Source organism: Heterocephalus glaber, unplaced genomic scaffold, assembly GCF_053883595.1.
Source record: "Heterocephalus glaber isolate CG9 unplaced genomic scaffold, H.glaber_assembly_v1.0 deba00001442, whole genome shotgun sequence".
Classification (NCBI taxonomy): domain Eukaryota; kingdom Metazoa; phylum Chordata; class Mammalia; order Rodentia; family Bathyergidae; genus Heterocephalus; species Heterocephalus glaber.
Window position 1 is genome coordinate 3,034,412 of NW_028258296.1, and position 23,943 is coordinate 3,058,354.

Genomic DNA, 23,943 nt, shown 5'->3' on the forward strand with positions numbered 1-23,943 from the left:
CAGCCCCACCATGCTCTTGAGGGTCTCCTCACAGCCCCCGCCCACCAGAGCCATGGGGACCCCAGTCCTGCTCGCTGCCCGGGCAAATGCTGGCATTGCAGACATCGGTCCACACTGGGAGGAAGCGGATGCCGGGCACCTGTGGAGGTCTGTCGGGGAGATGTTCTCCACAGGGTGGTCCTCATGTACCCCATGGTCATAGCCTGGAAACCCAGGATTCGTATGCAGTAGACATGATCTTGCTGAGTGTAAATCATGACCAAGGGCAAGTGCGGAGTGACAAGGTAGAGACTGAAAAGCCCTGGGGTTCCATCGAGGGTGGGTTTTGAAGTCACTGACGATGGAGTCCAGGGTGAGGAGAGAGCTAAGGAAGAAGACACAGCAAATTAATCAAAAGAGTAGGCTTGGATACAGGCCAGGCTCCAAAGCTAGTTAGATGGGAAATGAAATGAGAAGAGTCAGTTTTTCATCCCACCGGGCAGTTCCTGCTGAGCACCGTTCTGTCCTTGGCACCATTATGAGACGAGGTGACAACTGTGCACATCTCAGTCTCTTTTTGGGGTGAGAGTGGAGGTTGGGGTCACAGTGCAAATTTATGAAGCACTTGTAAGTGGGTTTTTAAATTGAGGCAGGGATGGGAATGTATAAGGGTCATTTAAGAAGCTTTTTCAAAACATACCTTAAATTTTATGAATCCTAACCTGGAGGGACATGGAGATAGGAGTGGGAGGACGGATTTGAAAAGCTCCCTGGAACCAGGTGTGCACCCGTGGGTGTTGCTGTTGAGTTAGGCCAGAACCTCCCAGCTGCACCTGATACAGGAATCACCTAGCAGCCCATTAACCCCTCAGGCCAGGGCCCCACCCACCCAAGGGGTTACTGACTCAGCAAGTTTGGCAGGGGCATTTGTTTTCATTGATTGACTTTTTTTTTTTTTTTTGGTACCAGGGATTGAACTCAGGACCTCTTGCTTGCAAGGTAGGCGGTGATACCACTGAGCTAAATCCCCAGACTGATTGATTGACTTTTAATTGACAAAAATTCTATGTTTATGTTGAACAGCCTGTTGCCTTGATATATTTATATGCTGTGAAATATCTAAATCAAGCTATATAACATGCATTACTCTGTATACTTGTTGCCTTCTCTAAGAACTCTTAAAATCGACCCACATAGCTATTTTCAAGTATAAGATGAACTAGAGTCACCATGATATACAACAGGTCTCTTAAATGTTTCCTCCTAACCAGTTTTCTAACTTTTGGCCCACATCTCCCAGACATCTCCCAAGCCCCCTCCTCTGATAACTGCTCAGTCATGGCAGCCAGGAACCGGAAGCTGGGAGGATGGATTTCCAGGTCATGACCCAAGTGACCCGCCTCTTCCACCTAGGCCCCAGCTCTAACAGGAAGTCAGCTGCAGCGCCTGGTGATCCTCCCAAAAGCTGCATCTATGAGTGTCCCAGGCTTTGGGGGTACCCTGGATCCAGACCAGGACAGTGAGTCCTATAAATGAGTAAGTTTGAGTAATCCTAAATTAGATCATATTTATTCAAGAAATATCACTGTGCCCCTCCCAGGGTGCTGAATGCTGGGGCAAGAGAAGAATCAGGTCTGCCTGGTGGGATGGGGCAGAAATCCGTGAAATATTCAGCTGTGCAGAAAAGGGCGGCAGGGTCACATGGTCAGCGGTGGGGCTGTGTGTAGTGTGCTGTGCGACACGGGAGGGCTGGCAGTCACGTGTCCTGCGACAGGGCTGCAGGCTGCTCCGCCTCTGGCTGCGTAAGATGCATTCGCAGACCCAGGTGCATCTTGGTTATCTCATTGTGGAAATGGAAACGGGTCGCTGTGAGGTTTGCATTCATATATGCTCTCCATCCATGTTAGTGTGATTATTGTATTTGCAGTGTCTACTGCTTAGATTCTTTAGTCCCCGCAGTAACCCCGAGAGGCAGGCTTATTATTAATCCCATTTTACAAAGGAGGAAAGTGGAGCTAAAAGAGGTTAAGAAATTCAAACAAGCTAATTACAGCTTAAACTTGAACCGAAGTCCCTTAATACCACATATTCTGTTCTTTCTCTTGTGGCCAAGGGAGGAAACCGGATTTCAGAAGGAGTCCTGGGTACCACACTGATGAAGTGAGCCGTCATCCTGTGTGTCCAAGGAAACATTTCAGCAGGGGAGGGACATGTTGAAGTCTGTATGTGGGAAGGTGAAATTCCTGGGTTAGGTGGGAAACAGAGCCAGCGAGGGCCATGGGAGGGAGAATTCAGCATTTGGAGAACAATACCATGAGATTGGGGAGTGAGGGGGAACTGAGGCACAGAGACTGAAAGGGAAGGAAACGCACCCTCAGACAATAGCAGCTGCCAGACAAATGCTTGGAAGGGAACAGAGTGATAGCTGCTATTTTCACTTCTCACTGCTGCGATCCAAAGCTGGGAAATATTAGATTCTGTTCCTTGTGTTCCTTCTGTACACCCGAGCGTTCTTCCCACAGCTTTTCAGGGAGCTGTTCCGTCGCCCCATGCAACAGTCATTGTTCTTTATCATTTCTCACTTCGGGCCGAGGTCTCGGCACTTAGCTCTGAGAAGTGGTTCTGGGAGCTGCAGCGGCCTGGCTGTGGGGAAGCTTTTCAGCATCCTAAACATAAACACCTTCCAATACTGGCATGGATGGGGAAGCCTGGACGGGTGACACCAACAGCTGCAGGCGTCCACACCCTGCCAGCAAAGGAGGAGGCTTCGAGGAGCCCAGTCCCATCTGTACGGAAGGATGCCAAGTGGCATCTTGTGGCCCTCCCAGCCCCATCCTTGAGTGACCTGCTGTTCTGCAGGGGGACAGGGGCACAGGGGCACAGCGGCACAGAGGCACAGCGGCACAGCCAGGTGCCCAGCCAGTGCTGCCCACTGCCTTGTCAGTGAGGGACTTGATTTTTAGCAAAAACAAAGTGCTCAAGCTCACACGATAAGCTTCAGAGTCATTGCTCACACCTAGCCTTCACAGCTGTCTTTATTACTTTTAGGCTGAGAAGTGTGGCATTCAAAACTATTTTGTAAATAATTTATGACCGAAAAACTGAAATAGCGCAGAAGTATTTAAATCACGAAGCGAAGTCGCCTTCCCGCCCCCTCTCAGAGGTGAGCACCATGGAAGCTTGATGACATCCTGTCAGGTACCACCTAGCACCGTGGTGGCGAACCTATGCACGCATGCCTCTGCGGCACGTGGAACCCTCTCTGTTGGCACTTGAGCCAATAGCCCCAGCATCGCCCCAGCCGCTGAGCATTCAAGTGTAATTGCAGTGTTGGCACCCTGTGATAAACAAGTGGGTTTGGGGTTGTGTTTGGGCACTCGATCTCTGAAAGGTTTGCCACGACTGACTAGCGTGTACAAGCAGGAGTGTGTGTCACTCGGAATAATATTCCCTTCGAAAAGGCAAAAAGGACCGTTCTAGTCTGGAACCTACCTGTATAAAAGGCATTGTCAACAGAGGTCTGCGGCATGTGTTTTTCCAAGCACCCAAATCTAATGATGGGTGTTATGGTTGCTTTTGTTTCTTTTATTCTTTTAAAAAATACTTCTGTAACTATTATTGGCCTTATGTCTTTGTGAGCTAGTATTGTGATGGGGAGAACAAGAAGCTGAGTTGCTAGAAGGAAGGGAATGTCCGGATTTGGAAGGGTACTTCAAGTTTCAAATCGCCCTCTACAATGGCTATCCCAGCTTATCCTCCAGCAGAGTGCGATGCTACTCCTCGGTATCCTCACCATCACTAAGTATTACCCGTCCTTTAATTTTTGTCCAGTGGTGAAGTCCATCCATCCATCCACTCACTGATCAGCTCATATGCACCCCGTGCCTACCATGTGCAGACCCTAGTCCACTTCCTGGAGTTACTTCAGTGTAAACACGAATTTCTGTCCACACAGCGAGTGACTTTGTCTTGGTGGTAAAATAGTAATAAGTAATAACAAATATATACTGTGTATAAAAAATGTAGCCTAGTAAGGCTGTGTCATGAGCTTCCCCACCCCAGAAAAGGAGCCCGGGCCTTGTGCATGATAAGCATGTGCTGTACCACTGAGCCACACCCAGCCCAGCTATTTCGCTCTGACTGGATTCCAACCACCAAGTTTGCTACACCTGTGACCTGTGCTGTTAAGAGTTGGAAGTATGTTGCTTTTCACATGAAATGTTGTGTTACACTTTCTCCAATCTCACCTTATCAGAGTTACTGTCAACCACTGAGCTCCAAAATGCTGCATCTCTGGGCTACGGGCTTGGCAGACCCAGGGAACCAGGCTGTGTGGCTCCCACCAGCCCTTCCCGGAGCTGCCTGTGAGCCGGAGCAGGCCATGCATCATTAGCCTTGAGTTCTGAAGCCTTGGGCACAACACTGGCACTTCCTTACGTGTCACTGTGGACATCTGGTGTTGGTCAAGCCGCCACTCCGGGGAGCCCCGTATAAAATGCGTCTTAAACTTCAGTTAGACTTGACTTCCCACAGAGGCCTGCTTCCATCCCAAGCACCTGGCTTTAATGGTGCACTCTCACAGAATGAGACCCCGCTCATTAGGGGTCAATGAACCTCATCTGTCAAGTGGGCTCCTGGGAGGCTGGCTCTCATTTTTCTCCTCCTCTTTAATCATTTTGAGCAAAAGAAAAAAATCTCTTTGTGCGGCAGTACACCATGAAATTTATGAAATAGTGCTTTGATTATCTCCTAACTTTAATTATATAAAACAAGGTGACAGGGCATGTAGGGAGAGAGAGCTGGAATTGAGTAGCCTGAGCACAAGAAAACCTCCATCAGAGACTGTTGGTCAGCCTGCCATCGCTGGGACACAATACTCAACCCACAACTTTTAGGAGGAGGAGAGGTTTAATTTGCCCAGTTCCAGTCCATGGTTGGCTGCCCCAAGGCAGGTGCATCATGGCAGAAGGGCGTGCCAGAGCAACTGCTCAGCTCCTGGTGGCCAGGAAGGGGAGCAGGGGAACCGAGCCAGAGGGGAAGAGGTGAGGGGCCAGACATAGATCCCAAGGCCACACCTCCACGACCCACCCTGACACACCCAAAGTGTGCTCCTCCAGTCCCCTGGCCGGGTCCCAGCCAATCAAGTCCAACTGCACATCAGGGATGGGAAGGAAGCCCACATCTAAGGGAGGAGCCCTCTTGGCTCAGAGAAGAGCAAGGGCTTCCAAGGCAGGAGCTTGCCTGGTGTGTTAAGAACAAAGAGAAGGTCCCCATGGGGGGACAGAATGAGCAGATGGGGTGGCTGGCAGGAGGGGGGGACCTAGGCATGTACAAGCCCTGTGATGCCTTTGCCTTAAACCAGCTCTCAGTGACATGAAAACCTCTGGAGTGTCTCTAGCCGAGGCAGGGTGTGATCTGATGAGCTGCAAGGGTCCCTCCAGCTGCTGGGGTGAGTTTGGATGCTACTCCGACCGGGGGCGTGGGGGATGGCTTGGGCCAGGGCAGTGGCAGTGAGGTGAGGACAGCGGCCCCTGATTTTAAGCAGAGCCCAGGATTTGCTGGCGGTTGGGATGCCAGGTGTGAGGAAAGCAAGGAAGTCAAGAACGGCTCTGCTGGGGCCTGGGGTACGTAACTCAGATCGCACAGTTGCGAAGTCCATGTTATCCTGCCTGGGGAAAGGGGAAGTGCAGGAGGCCACGTGCCCCTGCCTACCTACGGCAAGACAGCATCTATGAGGACAGTTGTCAATGTACAGGCACTTGGGGGTAGAGAAAATCTGGCTCCTCAATAACCTGGTCCTTATCCACCCATTCTGTACAGTTGCTGTTCCGTGCAACGCGTGCTACCCCTCCCCTGCGCTTCTCACTGGCTACTACAAGCAGGCCAGCCTCGGAGCTTTATTCCAGCCTGTCTGCTAGAGGCAGGTCTCTCCCAGTCCCCATTTATATCTTGAAAATGGTCTCTCTTTCCTCTTATTCCTTGTTGCTCCCCCAGAAGGTAGCTGAGGGTCTGATCGGCCCCCGGTAGGACTCCAAGGTTTTTACCTAAACAACTGAAAATCAGAACTGCGGTTTACTCAGACAGAGGTGGTTGTGGGAGGAACTGAGTTTGCTTTTGGTCGTGCTAAGTTGAGAAGACAGAAAGGATCGTCAGCCACACGGCCCAGAGGTCCTCTTGGGGTTTCCTGCTGGGAGAGGGGACTCCCCACCCCTCAGCTCTCCGGGGCTGGGCACTCAGGCACTGTCAGTGCCACAGCCTTGCCTCAGTGAAGCAGGAGGAAGAGCACAGGGAGGGCTCCAGCTGGCCCTCTCTGACCACGGGAGAGTAGCTGGAGTAGAGGATGTCGTGACGGGATCTGCACTTCACTCCCACTGGCGTTTTTCACACTTGTAGTGAAATGCAGCTTTGTACGTCTGAGGTGTGAGCAAGACGTAGTGAATGCTTCGCTTTGTAAAATTATTACAGTAGGATACAGTGCCAGGAATCCCCTCGAGATGTCCCCTTACTTCAAGCACACGTACTCTGTCTTTCTTGCCACTTCCTGCCGCAGCCCTGGAGCCCTCTCTCCTGAGTCTTTAATTTTGGTGTCCTAGCTGCCTCGCTGTCCTGACTCTATTCAAAATGCTTCCCTTTCCCGGTCATTTTGACTTTGGAGAAGATCTGCACACAGTACCAGATCTGGTGAGTAAGGCAGATGAGGGCACAGCATAATATTTTTATGTCAGAGGTTCCATTCAAAACCTATGGTGAATAGTTAAATTTAGAAAATTATAACATCCAAAGACACATTACCTTTAATCCCCTCAAAGTTATCCCCTTGTTTTGAATACACTTTCCCCATCATTCTTGACAATGTCTCTTTTGCTGTAATAAGGTTTTTTAATTTAAAGATTCAGCATATCTTTCGATCACCCCTTCTCTGGTACGTGTAACAGTCGTGCCTCAGGACTGACCTGGGCACCGGGAGAGCTGCAGCTGCCGCTGTTCTGTGGAGGTTCAAGGCCAGGGATGGCAAACTCGAGCTGAAGGTTTCAGCGACGGAGGCCTCATACAGCAGGCTCCTCATAGGAGCATAGGGAGCCAGTAAGGGACTTGGATGTCACCCAGGAGGTCACCCCCCTGGCAGGACAAACAGATATGGTGCTGGACTTAACGCTTACCTTAGTCGCTTGGGCTGCACAGACACTAGAGCTCAGCTCTGGACACTGGGAGTCCCAGGTCAAGGTGCTGGCAGACCTGGTCCCCGTTAATAGACAGCTACATCCTCATACTGCAGAGACCAACAGAGACAGGCAGTTCTGGCCTCTTTGGTTTTTTCTTTTCTGCTAGTACATCTTTACAGTACATAATGATCATATTCCTTGTGGCAAGTTGGTACATGAACATAAGACATCTTATTCTTTTTTCATCCCCTTCCACTCGCCTCCCTTCTCCTCTGTCTTGGTCCCTCTCCATTTCCAAAAGATCCAGCTCCATATTTCCTATTATCTATATTTTTCTCTTTATTTATAGTTTGGGTTTCTCATATAAGAGAAACCAACCATGTGATATTGAAGCTTGTGTGTCTGATTTGTTTCACTTGTCATTATGGTCTCAAGGTGCATCCATTTTCCTACAGATGATTCAAGTTTATCCATCTTTATGGCAGAGTTGTACTCCATTATGTGCAAAAAACACATTTTCTTTATCCACTCATTTGTTGATGGACACATAGGCTGCTTCCAAGATTTAGCTATTATGAGTTGTGCTGCTATAAACATGGGTGTACACGTCACTGTAATATGGTGTCTTTAACTCTTTGGGGAAGATACCTAGAAGAGGAAAAGCTGGGTCAAATGGAATTTCTACTTTTAGAATTTGAGGAATCTGCACACTGATTTCCATAGTGGTTGTACTAGTTTATACTCCCACCAACAATGTAGAAGGGCTCATTTTCCCCTGCAGCCTTGCCAGCATTTGTTATTGTTTGATTTCTTGGCGCCTGTTCTTTCTGGGGTGAGGTGGAATCTCAGGGTTGTTTTGATTTGATTTCCATGTGTTTATGGCCATGTGCACTTCTCCTGAGAGATGTCTGCTCACTGGGGGTCTCTTCTTTGACAAGGGTGCTGATCCCATCGCCAGGCTGTCCCTCCTGACTGCGTCTAACTTTCTCCATCTCCTAAATCCCCATGTCCGGGTGCTCTCACATTGAGGATTAAGCCTTCACTAATGAATCTGGGGGTGACACAAGCATTCAGTCCACAGCAGCGTTATTTAGAGAACTCATTAATACCCTGCCCTTTTATATAACATAGGAAAAGCAGAATAATTCTGAGGATCAGACAAAGGACCTGGGGTCCAACTCCTTTTATTTGTCAGTAAACTTGGGTTAGTCAACAACTCTGAGCCACAATTGTTTGATCTTTAAAATTTGAATAATCTTTATATACTTCCTGGAAATTTTGCGGGATCCAAATGAACAATAATATACATAAAGTCTTTGTACACTGTAAAGGCGTAATTCAAACTCAAATGAAAGTTATGCTTCCTGAATACATGGCATCTCTACAGTAAGAGCTTTCATAGGGTCCCATACATCAATGTGATTTTTATATGCATTTGTCTTCTCTGTTATTCTGTAAGATCCCGTTAGATTATTCACTGTTATGTCTTCATAATGTTCCCCTTGTTTTTTGTTGGCCATATGGGTGCTTAAATATTTATTGAATTGAATCAATGCTAGAGGTCAATTATCCTTCATGCCGCTAAACTGTATCATTCGTGCATTGGAAAAACACCCGGATCACAGGAAGATAAGTCTAGGTGGTCGCATATAGGATAGGATGCAGGGATTTTCAGGAAAAACAAGTCCTATGTTTGGTTCGTTTGGCTTTCTGCTTAGAATTCTCTCCCTCCTTTCAAAAAGCACACAGTTATCTCATGATTAAACATCATGTTAAAGAACAATTAATATCAGAACAAAATTAGTCCCATTAAAATGAGCAGAGGACCCCAAAGAGCAGAGGAATTGTACTAGGGACCTGGAATGGGTTAGTTACTGCATGTAAGGCAATTAGTAACGAAAGCACCATTATTTTTCCTTGTTTTATTTCTTCCTCTGTGAACAGTAGTTCCTAAGGAAGGAAAGTTACTGGTTCCTCTCACAGCCCAGCATGTCAGATCTGCATTTGTTCTAAGTGCTCATCAACTTATCTCCAGGTTCCTCCGTAGCTGTGTAGACGAGTGTTGGCGGAACTTACTACCTTGGCCCTGAAAGTGTCCTCACCTGCAGCAACGCACATGCTTGAGGCAGCTGTGCCCTAAAAGATGGTGCAGTAATTGTTACGGTCCTGCAGAATTCCCTCAGAGAAGCATATTACAGCCTCATTAAAACCACGTTGCTTTATCACGATTTACAGTGAGAGGACCAGGAAATGAATTATTGAGTAACTTCTTATTAACACATAAGAAGTCTGTCCCGCTGAATTATAAACCACAGTCTGAGGCATCAATTACAGACTTCAGAAGTGGAGGATACCAAGACGCTCCGGGTGCAAATGCCACTGCTACCCAGGCCTGGCCGGAGCCACCTGGGCGTGGTGTCTGCAGAAAGACGCGCTTCCTGGGGAGGCCGTTCACAGACTGTTCACAGAAATGAGACTTAGCTACATGACGTTCTAAGAGATAAGTGATGCATGTAGGATCCGTGTGTTTCTGTGGAAGGGAGCCAGTCCGATCCGGTCTGCACAGCATTCCCAGGCAAAAGGTTTCCACTGACTCCAGGAGAAAAGCCGTGGGGTAGAAGCGAAGCCGCGAGCTAAGCAGCACCTACCAGCTCAGCACACAGGATTCGCCGCTCCTAAGCGTCTTGTTCGGCAGCCTGCCTTTCCAGGTGAAGAAGTGGAGGCTCGACGGGACTGAAAATTTTGCTTAAGTTAGTCAGGGACAGAATCAAGATCCCACACGATCTCTCTCCACTCCAGCACTTCTCCAACTCTCTTTCCCTGCTTCGCCGTGCAGCGTTTATACTGCACTGCTCCCCTTAGCCATCCGTTTTGGAAGAAGTATAAAAGTCAGCTAAAGTTTTTCTTCAGGCATAAGGCTTTAACATGGAAGTGTTTCTCTGCCTTAATAAACAAGAGATCCTTCACAGAGTTTATCCCTTTCAGGGGAGAAGAGAAGGCCATCATGTAATAAGTTATGCTACAGCTGCAGACCGACTGGAACAGACACGGCCCCTTCCCCGTGGTCACAGAACAGGCCTCAGAGTGAGCCTGGCCTCGGAAGGCAGGAACCGAAGCTGCCTGAAGGCCACTGGCAGGACAGAGCAGCTGCAGCCCTGAAGGCTTCACAAAGCTGAGCCACCATGACTGCTCACAAGTGGCTTTGCCAGACACATGATAACTACGAACTTTGCCGGCGCGGCGCCAAGACGGACAGGCCAGCCATAAAACCATGGGCGTGGCCATGTCCCAGTAAGACTGTACTGATGAAAGCAGGTCTGGGGCCAGACTGGACCCGAAGGCCTTGGCTGGCTAGGCCTTGATCTGTGTCCTTGGAAGTGCGTTCATCACTTCAGGCTTGCAAAGCACCAGGACCTGCATTCTGGGTTTTTAAGTACTAATCAGAAAGATGTCGCTTTTTCTCACATCTGGTTGCAATCTTGCCATTTTCTTTCTTTCTCATGAAAGGAGAGAGACAAAATTTTAGTTCCATGGCCTTGCCAGCACACTCCTACAGCCCTCTTTCTACATAACTATCTCTTGAATGAAAGATAGAACAGGTCGAAAGAATTACGATGTTCAGGCTTCATCAGTTTCTTTTTTTATTTCGGCAGAGCTCCAACACTATGTTTTTTCAGTATTGGAATCCCCTTTACAACTCTCAGTTTCCACCCATTTTTAATTTATTTTATAAATATCTTCGAGCACACATATTAGACACTGATCTGCTCCTCCTTCCCCTGTGTGTTGCTCTGTAAAGTGAGAAGCTTGATTTTCATGGTTAAAATTTTTCTTCTTATGGATTTTTTAAAAGGATATGTACTAAAACCATCAGAGCCATATCTAGAACTAATAGCATTGAGAATTTCTGCCTTAGTTTCCTTGCATCGGGCCCAGTTACATGGGCTTCTTTGGCTATATCCAAGTTCAGTCTGATAATATGAGAATCAAAGATTTCTCTCTCTCTCTCTCTCTGTAAAACAGATTTTATTATTAAAAAAAAGAACCCATATGTGACTTAATGAGGGGCCATAGAAGTGCTGTGTGTGGGACTCTACATATATTTCTATATTTAAAAATAAATTAACTGTAAAAAAATAAAATAAAAAATAAATTAACTGTGGTGATAGTAGAATAAATTGCACCAGAACACAGATAAGTAGAAAATCCTATATTTAAAAACAAATCCTCAGGGATCCTGCGGTGGATTAACTAAGGTCAACGTGAGTGGGAATGCTCAGCTGAACTGAGCCAGTGTGGCTCCAGACTCAGAAAACCCACCCAAGGATGGCTGCTGGAGCAGCGGCATAAAAGAACAGGAGGGAAAGATGCGTGCTGCTGATTTCCCAGGAGAGCTTTGCCCTGGCAGGTCCTCCTGGTCAGTAGGAGCTCTGCTGTTCTTGTCAGAAGAGCAGCTCAGGTCTAGGGACAGCTGCTGTTCTCCTCAGGGGAGCCCTGGTCTTCACCCAGAGCCTCGCTTCTGGGCTCCAGTGCCTGTCCCTCAGCCTGGTGGTACAGACCCTTCACCCGCCGGCACAGGCTTTCTGGCTTCCAGCCCTGGCCTTTGGGCCTTCCGGGTGCAGATCCTCCATAGGAATAAGCATGAGACATCGCCGTGGGCTCCAGGCCTCTGGCTGGACTCACAGGGGACATTGCTGTGGGAACCAGGTCTCAGCTGGATTCTTGGGGTTTGTAGTGCACGGATAAATCTCTTGCACTCTTCTGCATGTGACTTTCTGGGGGAATATTACATGACTCCAATAAATGTCTGTGTCCTGTAGTAAATCTATTCCCTTGCAAACCCTGACTACAGCGGGGCCATAAGAGGCTGAGAAATGGCCAGATAGAAGAGAGGAGTGGTTATGGATCAGAACCTGGCGATTGGATCAGGACTCTCTCCCCTGGTGCATTTGCTGAATATTAAAGATAAGAGACCAAGGAGAGGGGCTGAAGACAGAGGACGAAAGAAAAACACAGAAGCCCTGCTCCAGATTTGCCTAAGGAATTTGTTCCTTAAACTAGATCAAAGGAGGGACTGAGAACGTGAGAGGAGATGTCTGGGAACCCTGCGCTGTGGTGCTGAGGAGCCAGAATTGAGTTTTAGGGTCCGCCGAGAATGATGGGGCCTGGGAAACTCTCCCCCTTCTTCCTGCCCTTCTCCCTGCCCTTCTTCCTCTCTTCCTCCCTCCCTTAGGCCTCAGGACAAAGCACACCTAGACTGGGGCGCGCAAATTCTGTAACAGTGCCTTACAAAGGGGGTGCCTCTCCTCAAGTCCCCCCCAGTTAGGCTGAGACAGTCTACTCCAATGCTAGCTGCATTCCTCTCTAAAGGAAGACAACATCATCTAGGGCCTTGCAGTTGTTCTTAGGCAAGTTCTAAAATTCAAAATTAGTAGGCATGTCAAGGAAGAGAAAACGTAGATAATAGAAACAGACCCACAGCAATGCGTGGTACATACTTTGAGAGGCTAATTGTTATATCCTAAGAAATTGATCATAATGTGGATAATTTCATTCAAGAAAAAGATCTAGGGGCTGGAGGTATAGCCCAGGAGTAGAGCATGTGCTTTGCTATGGGTTCAATCTCCAGCATCCAAAGGGCAAAATGGGGAAGGGGAAAGAGAAGAGGAAGAAGAAGAGAAAAAAGAAGAAGAGGAGGATGGAGATGAGGAGAAAAGAGACAAAGGAAGTTAAAAATAAATGGCTTTTCTAATTTTGGTAAATATATTAACTGGAATTAAGACTAAGTGGGTTCACTGACAGATTAGACAGCTAAAGAAGGTCAGAGGACTTGGAATATAAATATAGGTCGATAAAAATATTCGGATGGAAGAATGGGGAGCAGGAGGATGGGAAATACAAAAAGAAATTCTTTGGAGACATTGAAATGGTAAAAGTTCTAACGCACGTGAAATTGGAGTCCTTGGAGAAGAAACAGAAGATCTTTAAATAGATCGTGGCTGGAAATTTTCCAAAATTGGCTAAATTTGAAGCCACAAATTCAACAAATTCTAAAAACCCCAGAAAAGACAATTCAAAGAAAACCACACCTAGGCGCTACGAAAATCTAAGCAGGAGCCAGTGAGAAAAGATGCATTATTCGCAATGAGCAGGAACAAGCCTGAGATCCGATTTCTTTCCAAAACAGCACAGACAGGGCTGGGGACTTAGCTCAGTGGTTTCGCCGCCTGCTGCGCAAGCGCAAGGATCTGAGTTCAATCCCCGGTACCAAAAACAAACAAACAACAAAAAAAACAGCACAGGCAGGAGACAGTGGGGCGGTGTCGGGGGTGGCGTGCAGAGAGGAGGATAGGTCACTGCTCAGGACGATTTTGCATCCAGGGAAAACACCTTCAAAGGGATCCTGAGTTCTGCATTTTATCCGGGGGATGGTTTTGAGGAAGAGGTTATGCTCTCAAACTGCAGGTGAGCATCCAGCCTTGTGCTAACCCGGCCCACTGCTACAAACCAGGAAAGCCCTTCTGGCGGTTGGCAAAGGTCTCCAGCCCTTGACCGACCCCCTCTTTTGACAGTCGAGGCAGTTATGCACTCCCAGTAAATCAACAAGGTGACACGGAGCTTATGTGTCAGCCTCCTGTGAGTTGCATGAATATAAATTCATTCCTGGGAGTCCAGAAACGCTACGCTGGCAGCTACACAGGGACTTCCTGCGTGCTTCCTGGTACCAGAAAGTTTATATGTACACAAAGCTCTGTAAAAATTGGGTTATTTCGGCCGGGAATTTAGCTCAGTGGTTTCACCGCCTGCTGCGAAAGCACAAGGACCCGAGTTCGATCCCCGGTACAAAATAAATAAATAAAATTGGGTTATCTGCAAACAGGGACTAATGGATAATTAGAAAATGTAATAATAATGACTAATAATAATAGCTACAATTTAATTGATGATATAATTTGTGCTAGGCCTTACAAAGAGCTTTATACCTAATATCATTTTGTTGTTGTTTTCAAAGCAAATTGAGCAGACGCCATTTATTACCCAACAAGTGAGGAGAATGAGGCTTAGAGAGGTTCCAGAATTAGCTCATGGTGACAGAGCTGGCAAGGGACAGAGCTGGGACCCAAAACCTGTGCCTGTCCAAAGATGGCCAGCACCTCAGCCAGCACCTGCCTCAGACAGGAAACTAGCAGGTTAGGACAAAAGGGATGTGGGAAATGTTTCCTTTTTAGGGTGTATAAATTTAAAACCAATTACACGTATTTTCAAGTTTTAAGTCCAAAAAGAAAGAAATGTGTTCCTCCACAGGTTCTTGATGAAACCATGAAAACATCTGAGGAGGGAATAATAGGGCACCCAGTAGGAACTCCACTGGATTGCAAAAGCTGAAACTGTGATCGAAATATACAGCGAGTGTTTAAATTTATCCCAGCAAGACACACTGCATACATCCCCTCAAAATCGTCCCTTCGCTGAGCACACTCGTCCCATCATCCTGGCCATTTTCTGTAGCAGCTCGAGTCTTCTCCTGTGTGTCTTTATGAGGTGTGATCACAAATTCAGTGAATGTTGCTGCCAGATGGCAGCTTGTAAAAACACGATGCTGTGTCCTCATCCACCTTATTCACCAGATCTGGCACCGTGCAACTCCCGACTCTTCCCCAAAGTCAAAATGACCATGAAAGGGAAACATTGTGAACAGACTCAGGACATCGAGGCAGCCAGGACAGCACAACTAAAGACACAGCACAGGGTGGAAACCACCCTAGACATTGAGGCCTACTTCTGTCTCCCTTCAGACTCACGATCCTGCTGTCTGGGCTCCGGCCATCTGGGCTTGTGCACTGCCGCGTGCCAAGGACTCTGGATAAGAAGAGGCTCCCATTGTTGTTTTTGCACAGTGTGAATTAAGGAAGCTCCTTGCTCTTCCGACCCCAGATCAGCCTCCCTGCAATGTCCTGCTTTGGTCTGGACAAAGCAGTTCTCCTTCTCTTCCCTGGTTTCAAATCACCTTCAAATAAAGCTTAAGCTCTTTTACTGGATGCAGGAAATCTCTAGGACTTTGGGATCGTAAGTATCACATACCAGTGGGCTCTAACAGAAGCAGGAAGTGGGGCAAACAAAGATGAGCTCAAAGGGACAGAAGCAGTCGGGCTCACCACGGTCTCCCTGCTGACCTCTGTCCCTCCCTGGTCCCTCAAGAGCACGGTGGGCAGGGCTTGGTCTCCCAGCAACATAGGACAGCAGTCCAGCCCAGGCCAAGCTGGAATCTCAGTCCCAGCTCCAAACTCCTGAAAAGTCGGTTTGCCCCAATTGGATCCAGTTTGGCCACAGAGGGCTGGGGAGCAGGATAAACCGTGTTTGCACGGAGCACTTCGAGGGTACAGGGACCTCTGCAGGTACCCAAATGCCACCTCAGCATGCAGGGTGTGCTCTGGTCCGGCCCCTGAGCCCTCTCTGGCCTCAGCCCTTAGCTCTGGCCTCTTGCTGCTTCTCCTCCCCTCTGCTCCTTTGCCCCCACTTCCTTTTCTTGTCAGGAAGTCAGGAGGGTGAGGTGGCTGCATCGCAGGCTCTGCCATCAGCCTGCAGGGAGCAGCCTAGTCCTGCCCTTGGCGGTTGTGTGTCCCCAGGCGGGCTGCTCACCCTCTGTGTGCTGAGTGCATCGTTATAAATGGTATAATGAAGACGCCTGCCTCGTGGGATCTCTGTGATAATTAAATTAGTTCATCTGAGCAAAGCCTGTAGAATAGTGCCAGATGTGATTGTCCTTAGTCCTTGTCAGGGACCATGAAGATTCCTCTTACCCATTCCACATCTCAGGACACCAGACACACACGCAGCACACACACGCACACACATCCTTTTGATTCCACTTCTTTGGAGAACCCTGACTATGTATGTGCATATCTACAGACGACCCTCAATTCACCTCAGTTTGACTTACAATTCTTCAGCCTTCCATTGGTGCAAAAGCAGTTCTTTCAATAGAAATCAGATTTCAAATTTTAAATTTTGACCGACTCCTGGGACAGAAGTGTCATTGCTAAGCTGTGGTGTTGAGTAGGTTAGATGTAGTAAATGCGTTTGGACTTAGATGTTTTCACCTTGGATGTGTTTGTTGGGATATAACCCCACTGTAAGTTGAGGAGCACCTGTATATATATGCAGCACATTCTATAAGAGAAATATGGAACTGAGCATGGTGGTGCACACCTGTAATCCCAGCACTCAGGAGGCTGAGGCAGGAGCACGGCTGTGAGTTCAAGGCCAGCCTGAGCTACACAGCAGGCCATATCTCAAAAACAAAAAAATTGGTAGATAGACAGATAGATGGATGGATGGATAGCACAAGAAATCGGCACCCGACCATAGAGGCTAACACGTCCCAAGATCTGCAGCAGGCACCCTGGAGGCCCAAGGAGCTGGGGGTCCAGGCTGTCCAAAGCCCTGAGCCCCAGGAGGGCAGTTAAGTTCCAGTCTGAGTCCTAAGCTCTGAGAACCAGGCGGGCTGGTGGTACACATTCTAATCACAGGACAAGACAGGACCAATGTCCCAGCTCAAAAGTGAGCAAGGGATGCTTCTTATTCAGCTTCTTTTCCTAGTCAGGTCTTCAGCCAGTTGGACGGGCCACCCACACGAGTGAAGGCAATCAAGATGCAACTCCCAGACACACCCTGATGTTCTGGCAAAACACCTGGGCACCCCATGGCCCAGTCAAGTTGACAAATAAAAACTGGACATTAGGGAGAGAACAAGACGACTGTAAAAGTGCCAAGAATCAAGATTTCTCAACCATGAAGACAATGTTTGTCTTTTACGCTACATTTTTTAGAATTGCCGCACGTTTTGCAGCTCCACCGTCAAGTCCATCTCTGCACTGGTTGTACTGGGTTTGGCCGCACAACTTGCTCTGGCCGAGGGGAACTAACAAATGAGATTCAAACAGAAGGTGAAAAACTGCTTCTCTTGCTGCTTTTGCAACCGAGCCTCCACGTGATGTAGTCCGGGCCACACGCTGGAAATACACGGCCCACACGGCCAGAAGTTGCGGCTGTTCACCAGGTACGCGCTTGACATCACTGGTCATCCAGCAAGCCCAGATTAGAAAAAAACACTGAGCCATCCACAGAATCTTCAGAGAAAAATTACAAGGTGTTCTTTTTAAGCCAGTAATTTTCTTGGATGGTGCCTTATACAACAGGAAATGGATGCATAAGCTGGTATCAGAAGGGAGGTGTGGCTGCAGATGTAGGCACTGCGAGGAAGCAGAAGCTGGCCGTGTGGGGAGGAAGCTGTCAAAGGCTGCAGAAATGCAGAGAGACAGAAACCCTGGAGGAAACCACCATGGCGGGAGAAATGGTGACCTGCATTCTGCAGTAGCGAAATAATTGCCTGAAGGTTGCCTAGAGTAACCTGGAAAACATGAAATAATAAACCGAGCCTAGCCAAGGAGATGTCGAGAGATGTGCTCAAAGAGGAAGCGAGACACTGGCAGCTGCAGCAGAGAGGTGAGGAGAGACAGCACGGTTGTATATGCAAGTGGAATTTAAAAGAAACTCAGAGGGCCTGGGATTGCAGGGATGCAAAATAAAACCATTTCACATTTTAGTCTCTCCAGAGGACCCAAGAGTCTCCAAGTAAGAAGTAGCCTTGGGATAAAGAACAAATCAGGACACGGCTGTAAAATGTGTGTGTGAAGGCTTCTGAAATATTTAATTTAAGGTGATGCCTAGTGAAACATGTCAGTGAGACTGAAGGGCCCCGAGACCCTCAGGTGCAGTCCTGCAGGAGCCCGGCCGCGAGTGTCAGAGAAGCAGCCTGTCTTGCAGAGACCATTGGGCAGCTTTTGTCCAATGGAGAGGATGACAGACCCATACCAACTTTCCAAGAGAGTTGCGTCTGCAAGAACAGAGAGTGAGAGAATTCAGAATGAAGAGGGCCTCTGGGGTCTGGAGTTCTGAGGGGTGGGAAGCAGTCTGGAAGCCTGTGAGCTCTAGACGAGGCTGTTTCTTAGAGGAAGGAGCACGGGAGGGCTCCGCCTCGCAAGCACGGACTGAGCGCTGAAGCCAGCAGCTCCTCCCACTGGGCGCCCCGTGCCTTCTCCCCTCGCCCCAGCTGGACCCTGGGCTCCTGCTCCCCCTGCACATAGCTATTGTGTGTCCTCGAGTCAGTGCCTGTCCTCATGGGCCTCTGTTTTGTCACCACTAGCAAGTCTCAAAGTTTATAAGAAAGTCTGGCTGGGTGTAGTGGTGCACATCTGTAATCCCAGCAATCTGGGAAGCTGAAACAGGAGGACCTCAAGTTCAACCCCAGTCTGGGCAACTTAGCAAATTGGTAAGATCCTGTCTCAAAATAAGAAATTAAAAGGGTGGCTTAGTGTAAAGGCACTGGGTTCAATCTGTAGTACAGAAAGAGAGAGAGAGGCAAGGGAGGGCAGGAAGCGAAGGGCGGATCGGGGGAGAGGGTGAAGGAAATATGTAAAATAATGGAGTCGTCTCTGCCCACTCTGCTGGTGGAGAATGAGACATAAACAAAGGAGGGGAACTGTGTCGCCAAGAGGAGACGCTGCGTGACCTGAGGCCTGGTCCGGCCAGTGGGCAGGAGACCTGTGGCTGTGAGTGAAGCCACAGGCCGGGCTGGCGTCCGACACCGTGACATGCGCCTCCTTGACCCAAGGCCAGGTTCAGCAGCAGAGGAAGTGTCCTGTGCCGACTGGGAAATTCCACTATGGAGCAGCCGGAGGTTTCTTTCCAGTTCATGGAAAGTCGGACTGGTGAAGGCCACAGGGATGAGCGCTCTGCATTGCAGGAGCTTTCCGGGACCCAGGATCCCGCCGGTGCTGCCACATTCACCGTGTGGCTTCCAAGGTCCCCGGGGCCTGAGCCCAGCCAGCAGGCGGAGAAAGGAAGTGACCACGGGCAGGGGTGAGTGAGCGCTGCGTCTCCTGCGTTGGAGAGGCCAGGGCTCAGCACCTGCCCAGGTCACTGCCAGGAGCCCAGGTAGGGGAGCAGGGCTGTGGCGGGGATGGCAGCTGGAGGTCTGATGCCAGCCGGAGGAGTGTGTTTCAGCTACTGTGCTTATGACATGCAGCGTGCCAAAAGGTCAGTCAGTGTCCGCATCTTAAAATGTGCTGCAGTAAAAGACACATTGCCATTAACCCCCCTCAAAACCCGCTCCCCACAATGAGCACACTTGTCCCTCGTCCTGGCCGCTTCCTGCAGCAGCTCTGGAGCCCTCTCTCCTGAGGGTCTTTTGTTTCACTGTTCCACCTGCCTCCATGTCCTGAATCTATTCAAAACACTTCCCTTCATGGTCATTTTGTCTTGGGGAACAGGTGGAAGTTGCACAGTGGCAGATCCAGTGAATAAAGTGGATGAGGTCACAGCGTCATGGTTTGCGAGCAGCCTTTCTGCTGGACGGCACTCGGCAGCAGCAGTCGCCATATTGTCGATCACACTTTGTAAAATGTTTTTTTTTTTTTTTTTGCACCGGGGTTTGAACTCCGGACCTTGTGCTTGCAAGGCAGGCAGAGGAACCACTAAGCTAAATCCCCAGCTATAAAAATACATCTTATTGGTTATCTCATGATACAAAGCTCAAAGTGGGAAGAGGATGGAAACAAATAGCTAGAAGCATGGAATATGGATTTGTTTTATTTTTGAAAACACAATGGTATCAATACTCTTGTATTATTTGGACTAAAGGGCCAGGCGTGGTGGCACATGCTTGTAATCCCAGCATTCAGAAGGCTGAGGCTGGAGGATTGCCCCAAGTTCGAGGCCAGCCTGGGCTCCATAGTGAGTTCAAGGCCAGCCTGAACTACACAGCAAGACCCTGTCTCAGATAATAATAAGAAGAAGAAGGGGCTGGGGATTTAGCTCAGTGGTTTCGCTGCCTGCTGCACAAGCGCAAGGACTTGAGTTCGATGCCCGGTACCTAAAAAAAAAAAATAATAAAGAAGAAGAGGAAGAAGGAGGAGGAGGAGGAGGAAGAGGAGGAGGAAGAGGAGGGGGAGAAGGAAGAAGAACAGGAGAATCCTTCCCAATACTTAGTTGGATGCTGGGATTTCAAGTCATGATATACCCTTCCAGGAGGGAGACCTTCCAGGACTTCCATCTCCAGTAGATGCCAGAAACTCTAGATGACCCTGTGGGCAGGAGATTTAGCTCAGTGACACCGCGCCTGCCTCGCAAGCTCAAGGTTCTGAGTTTGGTCCCCTGTACCGAAAAAAAAAGAAAGACCAGTCTAGATGAGACTAAACCCTCTATTTCTAACATATACCTGTCTGTGATAAAAGTTTTATTTATAAATCAGGCACAGCAAGTGATGAGTAGCAATAACTAAAGAGAAAGCAGAAGAGTCCTAGCAATAAACTGGAGTAAGTTATGCGCCATGTTCTCCCTCTTCTTCCTGCGACTTGAGGTCACAGGAAGGGTGTGATCTTCCCCTGTCGTTGGATCTGAACTCCCAGTGTTCCTGCCCTCACCTTGGGGCCATGGTCAGAAAGACAAGGTTCCCGGGCCACTAGCACAGGACCCGATGGCCCTGAGGGCCACTGAGTCCCTAACGGCAGGTGGCGGGCACCGCGTGCATACAATGGACAAGGGGACAACTCGGCCAGGTGAGGGACTGAGTGAGGAATGCCATCCTCCATGCAGAAGGGCGCATGGCATAAAGCTCACAAAGCATTTGTGCCTGGAGCTTCCATTTCCTGTTTTCAGAGTAGGGTGGACCTCAGGTAACCAGTTATGGAGAGGAGCCACAGTAAGGGCGAAACACCACAATGATACTGAGGTCCTGATTTCACCACCTCATGGCAGTTCGACTTTCTTCACTACAGAGCTGTGACCAGGGTCCAGTGACATCGTGCAGAGGAAAGCCACGGTGGGGACTGGAAGGCTCTCCTGGGCCCGTGACATGATGTTGCATCTCTATTCTGCGTTCTTTTACTTCCGGGTGTGATGTGAATCTTGAGACCCTCTGCTGGGCACAGGGATGCAGAGGTGGGTGAGGAGCTCACAGTCTCTGTGGGACAGAGGGGGAGGGAGCCGCATTTCCAGGCAAGGATGGGGCCAGGGGGCTTCCCCACCCTGTGTGGTTCACACTCGGCCAGCCCAGGACCCCACCGACCCTAGCCGGCTCAATCCTATTTCCCTCCCCAGACTTGGAATTGGGTTGTAAGCGCTGGGGCTGGGAAGCCCTGCAAACTAGGTAACACGGCAAGCATTTGCGGGTAGGAGGGCTGCCGTTCTGAGGTTTGTATCTTTTTTGGTTGGAGGGTTGAGACAGGTCTTGCTGGCCTTGAACTTACTGGGTATCCCAGGCTGGCCTTGAATTTTCTGATCTTCCTGCCTCCCTGCTAAATGCTGAGATTACCGGCGTGTGCCACCACGCCCAGCTCTGAAGTTTGTTGTGTTAATGAGCGAGCAGAGAGATGGTGTTTGCAGACAGAAATAAGAGACAGGCAAACACTAGCAAGGGCCAGGCAAAGGAAGCAGGGGAGAGAGGGTTCTCCTTGGGTCTCGTTTTAATTAAGGCTGAAATGCACCCTACTCTTGGGTGAGAGGGAGGTGCTCCTGGAGTCCCTAATCCATCCCCCCACGGCCCTAAAATGATCTTAACTGGGTTTCTCCTCCTCAGTACCAGCAAGGCCAGAGTGAAACAAGCTAACTGCACAGAACCTCACAGGAACTGAGAGGAGCCCTGGAGCCCGAGTCCCTAGTCTGCTGATGAGCACACCAGGCCCACGCCAAGGTGAAGGCACCCCAAGTCCCCGCTGGGAAGTGCAGCGCCAGGGCTCAACCCCCTCCTGCACCCGGACCAGTGCCCAGAAACCCAGGAGGAGCTCAGGCACCGAGTTCCTTTCTCCTCTGCGCCTCAGATCTACACTGGGCCCTCCCTCCAGGACCCCCTCACAATGCTGTTTGCGATTCTTTTCTGCTTCGCTCCTCACCCCAGCTCCCCCTTAGCGAACAGCCAGTCCCACCACCCCTCACTCCCTGGGGAGTCACAAGGAAGAAGGTCCTAGTCTTCGCTGGGGCCAAATCTTTCCTTTCCTTTCTGATCTGTAGCTAACTCTTTTATTTACATCATAGAAGATTGGAAAACACATTGAACACAAGTTTTTATGATGCCACCATCAAGTAATAACCTTTCTTCTTTTTTTTTTGGTACTGGGGATCAAACTCAGGACTTTGTGCTTTTGAGGCAGGCGCAGCACCAGTAAGCTAAATCCCCAGCCTGAGTAATAACTATTTTTAATGCATTAACACAGTATTTCCACATAAGTATCTCTTTCCCTCATTTCATATTGTGCATAGGTATATATTGTATTTTTCAGTTTTAATGCAGTATAATTAAGATCAAATCATATATATGTAAGGCATGCAATGTGATGTGTTGATATATATGTATAATGAAATGATCGCCACAATAAATCGAGTGAACTCACCATCACCTGCTGTAGCTACCATTACTTGTTGGGGGAGAACTCTTAAGATCTGCTCCCTTAGCAAATCCCAAGTGTACAGTGTCACTGTTAAGCACAGTCACCACGACACCTTAGGTCTCCAGCACTGATCCGTCTGTGCCCATGGACTGGTCCCCATGTCCCTGCCCCCCTACCTGTGGGGACCATGCCGCACCCTGCTCCGTGAGCTCAGCACTTTTAGATTCCACGTGTGAGTGGGGTCATGCAGTGTTGGCCTTTCTCTATCTGGTTTACTCCACTTAGTATAATATTCTGTTGGCTTCTGCATGTTGTCACAAATGGCAGGATTTCCTTCTTTTTTAGGGTGGATAATTTTCCATTGTGTGCAGAAATATATGTGGGTGGAGGAGAGCTGCTCACCTCATGGCGCACCGCACCAGGAGCAGAGAGGGGAGAAGCCAGGGAGGGGGATGAACCCTTCCAGGCCCCGCCCCAGTGACCACCTCTTCCGTGGCGCTGTCCTCTGACAGCACAGTTAGCTATAAACTCACCAGGGGACTTAGCAGGGGCTGTGCGGGACCGCCCCCCCCCATACCTAGCTGAGGGTTTGGCAAGTTTAAGAATCAGACAAGACAAAGATTTGACTGCTTAAACAGGGGTCCAGGACGTAAGAGCTCTTACCAGGCTAAGACCATGACTTGCCACTATTATTGATCGCACAGCATTACAGGGAGCATAAAGGCAGATTCAGAGAACAGCAGGGCTAAGGCACTGATGTGAGCTAAGCTTGTAAAAGGAGGAGCAATGCATTCCTGCAAAGGACAGGTCATGATTAACGAGTGACCTGTTTGTTTTCTTAGCTAATGCTTCTTCTGAGCGAATGGCTGCACACAAGTCATCAGTCTCAGCTGCAGTGTCATCTCGCTATCAGAGGCAGTGTCACCACCGGGCTCTCAACTGTGACCGTGGGCATAGGGAGCTCTGTTTCTGCATGCCAGCCAAAGGCTCATCCAGCAAGTCACGTAAGCCAGGAGTCTCACAGTTTAATCAATAGCTAATTCATGAGCCAATTCAATAATATTTTATAACCTGTTCAGCGCGATTTCAAGCTGATCTCGGGCAAGGACTAATCCGCCTATAAGTTTAGCACCCATGACCCAAGATCCAGTCGCCTGCTCTAAGCCCATGAGGCCTCGGAGGATGTCTAGACATAAACCACGATGGTGCAGATCCATTTTTTCTATCCATGCTGCCATCAGTAGACACTGAGGTTGCAATGAATGTGGACATGCATATATCTCTCCAGGATAGGGCTTCTTATGTCCTTTGTAGGTAAACGTGGTAGGGATTGTGGGATCCTATGGCATTTCTAT

General features: G+C 48.9%; 1 long non-coding RNA gene across 1 annotated transcript; it reads left to right on the forward strand.

Moving 5' to 3' along the window:
• The first annotated feature begins 704 nt into the window (after nt 1-704).
• On the forward strand, nt 705-22,587 carry LOC110348382 (uncharacterized). Its single transcript, XR_002393587.2, has 3 exons — nt 705-1,515; nt 20,981-21,143; nt 21,781-22,587. It is a non-coding gene; the product is annotated as an uncharacterized LOC110348382 (long non-coding RNA).
• The last annotated feature ends 1,356 nt before the right edge of the window (nt 22,588-23,943 follow it).